We start from the raw sequence: 5,000 nt of genomic DNA on the forward strand, positions 1-5,000 counted from the left end.
ATACATACATAAATGCATACATGCATACATGCATACATGCATACATACATACATACATACATACATACATGCATACATACATACATACATACATACATACATACATACATACATACATACATGCATACATGCATACATACATACATACATGCATACATGCATACATACATACATACATACATACATACATACATGCATACATACATACATACATACATACATCATGCATACATGCATACATAAATACATACATACAACATACATACATACATACATGCAACATGCACTACATGCATACATACATACATACATACATACATACATACATACATACATGCATACATGCATACATACATACATACATACATACATACATACATCAATGCATACATGCATACATGCATACATCACATACATACAATACATACATACATACATACATACATACATACATACATACATGCATACTGCATACATACATACATACATACATACATGCATACATGCATACATGCATACATGCATACATGCATACATACATACATACATACATACATACATACACACTTACATACATATATACATACATATATACATACATATATACATGCATACATCCACGCATACATACATAGCTGGAGAACGATATTGAAAAATAAGGAAGTTCATAGACAGCAAATAAGTGTGAGTGGAGAGATATCAAAATAAGGTGAGTGGTAGGACCAGGGGTAATTGGGTGGGGGTATGTGTATATGCAGAGTGTATATGTGAGGTTGTATATTTTGAGGGTATTAAAGTTTTAATGGTAAAAATATGTGGCTGTCGAATAATTATAATTACAAGTATATTTAGTGGCCAGAAGAAATGTATGGTTCTGTGGAGATAGGTCGGGGGTACCATTTGTACTTCCGGTAGAATATGGAGAGAAGTTTTGGAGGCAGGGTTGAGACTTGACGTAAGGGGTGTAGTTGGGTGACTGTTTGTAATAAGAAGAGAGACAGTGCAGAGGGGTGGGCGTGAGTGGAATTATCTAAGATATACATTTGAAACGTGACGAACCATCGTGGCTACTCGAAAGGCAAGAAACATCAGCCAATTCTACGTTAAATGATTCACTTTGGTTTTGAAAAGTGAGGAACACAACGGATATAGTAATTCTAGATCTACCCGAGTGAAAGCATGGGTGGCCACTGTTACAAGGTCATGAGTGTAAGCAGTAAAGGTTGGCCTGGGGTAAATAACAACAAACTGGAAATATAAAAAACACAGATCTGGAAATTCAGGGTTTTCAAGGAAAAACAACAAAGACACAGTAAGGGACATAGAGAAGGGAGAAATGGTAAAATAGCGAACAGGGACCACGAGAAAGGGAGAAGTAGTGAAATAGGGAACGGAGAAGGGAGACTTTGTAAAATAGGGAACACGGACCGTAAAATACGGGAGAGGTAGAGAAATAGGGAACAGAGAAGGGAGACGTAGTGAAAGAGGGAAGAGGGACCACGAAAAAGTGACCGGGAGTAAAATAGGGAAGATAGAAAAGGGAGAGAATTGAGAATTTTTGCTGAGATGAAAGAAAAAAACTTAGAAAAAGTAAAATGATATTGTAAATGTTTCATTGTGTTTTTGTGTGAGGAACCCGAGGAGCGCCCTTATCCATTTCTGTGAATGGTTGGAGGGAAACAAATAGGGTTTCTCTCTCTAGATTTCGCTGTAGGCATTTCGGTGAGAGCATAGGAGGGAGTTTAAAATGGGCTAAGCCTATGCCACCGCCACCATCACCGCTACCACCACCACAACCATCAATCATTCAACCAACCAGCATCTTTATCATAAATCACTATCACTATCACCACTGTAGAGCCACCGCGACGGCCACGACTATCGCAACTATCATCATCACCACCACCACCACTACCACTACCACCGACAACAACAACAATTTAACCATCAACATCACTACCACCACCCACTGCCCAACACCCCAACCTACCACCACCACCACCACCACCACCACCACCTCCTCCACCACTTCCAACACTTCCAACACTATCCACAACCACCACCATCCACAACTACCACTACCACCAAAACCAGCATCATTACCACCATCATCACCAAAACCAGCAGCATCACCACCACCACCAAAACCACCACCACAACCACCACCACCCACAACCACCACCACCCACAACCACCACTTCCACCACCATAATAACAACACCACTATACAACTAACACCCCCACTAAGCCACAACCAACGCCATCAAAACCTCCAACAACAACAACAACAACAACAACAGCAACAAAAGCAACTCCCACCACCACTACCACCACCACCGCCGCCGCCGCCACCACCGCCCGCCCGCCACCATGAAGTGTTAAGTACAAAGCTTTCCAGTTGTTTATGCAACAATGTGTGTATGTTGATGAAAGCCGAGCAAAAAGTAAAATGCTGTCTCGTTGTGTTGGGTTTGCGAGATGGCAACATTAGGCAAGTATTTCATTAGTAAATTACTGGCGAACATGCTTCCGGTCTTCAGTGACGCAGCCGGAAATGAACAATTTGACATCAGCGCTGCAGCGGCAGATGTTTTCAGCGTAGAGAGACACTAAAGTTGATAATGGCTGAGGTAGTTGGAGTGGACATGTTGCCTGTGGTGGTCGTAGGACAAGAACTGTAAGACAGGAGGTGGAGAGAGACTAGAGAGATAGATAGAGAGAGAGAGAGAGGGAGAGAGAGAGAGGGAGAGGGAGGGAGAGAGAGAGAGAGGGAGAGAGAGAGAGAGTGAGAGATAGACAGACAGACAGATAGATAGACAAACAGACAGACAGATAGATAGATAGATAGATAGATAGAGAGAGAGAGAGAGAGAGAGGGGGAGAGAGAGACAGATAGAAAGATAGATAAATACATGGATAGATAGACAAACAGACAGACAGACAGATAGATAGATAGATAGATAGATAGAGAGAGAGAGAGAGAGAGAGAGAGAGACAGAGAGAGAGACAGAGAGATAGATAAATTCATGGTTAGATAGACAGATGCATTTATGGATGGTAGGGTAGATGGACGGCTAGATAGAAAGGGAGACACAGGAAGACAAAGAGAAACAGAGAGAGAGAGAGAGAGAGAGAGAGAGAGATTTAGATAGGCTGATGGAGAGACAGACATAGAGGGAGAGGGTGAGAAAGCGTGAATGAATGACAAAGAGAAAGAGACAGAAAGAGAAAGATGTCATTCAAAATATCAATACACTTGAATAGAAGCATATATGTACCGTTAGGAGTGTGTGTGTGTGTGTGTGTGTGTGTGTGTGTGTGTGTGTGTGTGTGTTTGTGTGTGTGTGTGTGCACGTCCGTATGTAAAACTGTATTATCTCCGTTGAATTTGGTTCAATCGAAGTTGACTGCTTTCACATCAAGTACTCAATACATAACACAAGTGCAGTTCTATATTTATATTTAAAATTCGGCACGCGCTTGAAAACATCGGTGTGTCATATACATACATACATACATACATACATACATACATACATACATACATACATACATACATACATACAAATACGAGTGGGTAGACTGACGAAAGAAGGGCACTCAACACGTTTATTGGGAGTTACATGTATAAATCAAAACAGGAATCTTTTCGGTTTGAACGGCAGTTTTTAAAAATAATTTCCACGTAACTAAACACTTTTAAACTTCGCATACTGGTAGAATGTGTTTATAAAACATCTTTTTCTCTTGGTTTTATTGAGAAAATTCTATGGTTTGTAAGATATTTGTTGTTTTTTTCTTCAATTTCTGCAATTTCAACCAATCAATGACGTCTTTTGAGGTGAAAACATTCTGTGCCGTATGAATATGTCCCTCGTTTAAGAAACAGATTGGGTTTATTTACATTTCTGAAGAAAAAAAGATACCCTTCCCCCACCCCTAACCCTAACTAACCCTAAAACAGATTGAAATGCAATAGATCGATACTAGGGTCATAATTATGGGTGACAATTTCATATGATACCGCTAGAAAAAACTGCCGTTCAAACTGAAAAGATCATCAAAACAGTTTGTTTCAGACTCCTTGGTACTCTGGGTTTCAAGCACGTGACGAGTCTTCGGCCATTGGAGTCCGAATGAAGGTTCCATTGAAGAGAGTCAATGTTTATTACTGGACGTTAGCTTGCGATTGGTCGACAAAGGCCACGCGGTATTAATGTTGGTAATTAGCGACAACAGTTAGATGGAAGATACTGCATGCTGAATCGACTGCGTGGTGGACAAGATGGTGTGGTTGGGGTGAGGTAGGAATGGGCGGTAGATGTTGGGGTATATATGTGTATATGTACATGTACATGCCCATATATCTACGTGTATAGGAGTGTGTGTGTGTGCGCTTAGATGTACATTCACACATCCGCCTGCGCGTGCACACACACACACACACACACACACACACACACACACACACACGCGCAACACACACACATACACACTCAAACATATACACACACATACACTCACTCAGACACACACACACGAAAGCGCACACGCAAACGCGCGCGCACACATGTATACACACACATACACACTCAGACATACGCACACACATACGCATACACTCACTCAGACATACACACACGAAGGCGCACACGCAAACACGCGCGCACACATACACACACGCGTGTACACCTTTATCATCATGTACATATGCACACGAGCACACGCACACTCGCGCGCACACACAAGCATGCACGTGTACATACATCCGCACGCACGGGTAGCCATGTTAATGGGCGCGCATGCGCACATAATCTGTATGCATGCATATGGTGAGCAGATGCATATGCGCACTCACGTGCAAATACACTCATGTGGTGATGCATAAGGGGTGATGTACAAGGGGTGATCTATGCAGGTAGACAGCCCTGAGGAAGTGTTGGGAACTGGTGATTTGCAATGCTGCTCATTGGGGTTAATTTGTAGCGGTAACCTTGGTG

General features: G+C 41.9%; 1 protein-coding gene across 3 annotated transcripts in view; it reads right to left on the reverse strand.

Moving 5' to 3' along the window:
* The window catches only part of LOC115210425 (paired box protein Pax-9-like), a 59,671-nt gene that overhangs the window by 8,612 nt on the left and 46,059 nt on the right, over nucleotides 1-5,000 (reverse strand). The window lies entirely within an intron of this gene.

Source organism: Octopus sinensis, linkage group LG4, assembly GCF_006345805.1.
Source record: "Octopus sinensis linkage group LG4, ASM634580v1, whole genome shotgun sequence".
Classification (NCBI taxonomy): Eukaryota; Metazoa; Mollusca; class Cephalopoda; order Octopoda; family Octopodidae; genus Octopus; species Octopus sinensis.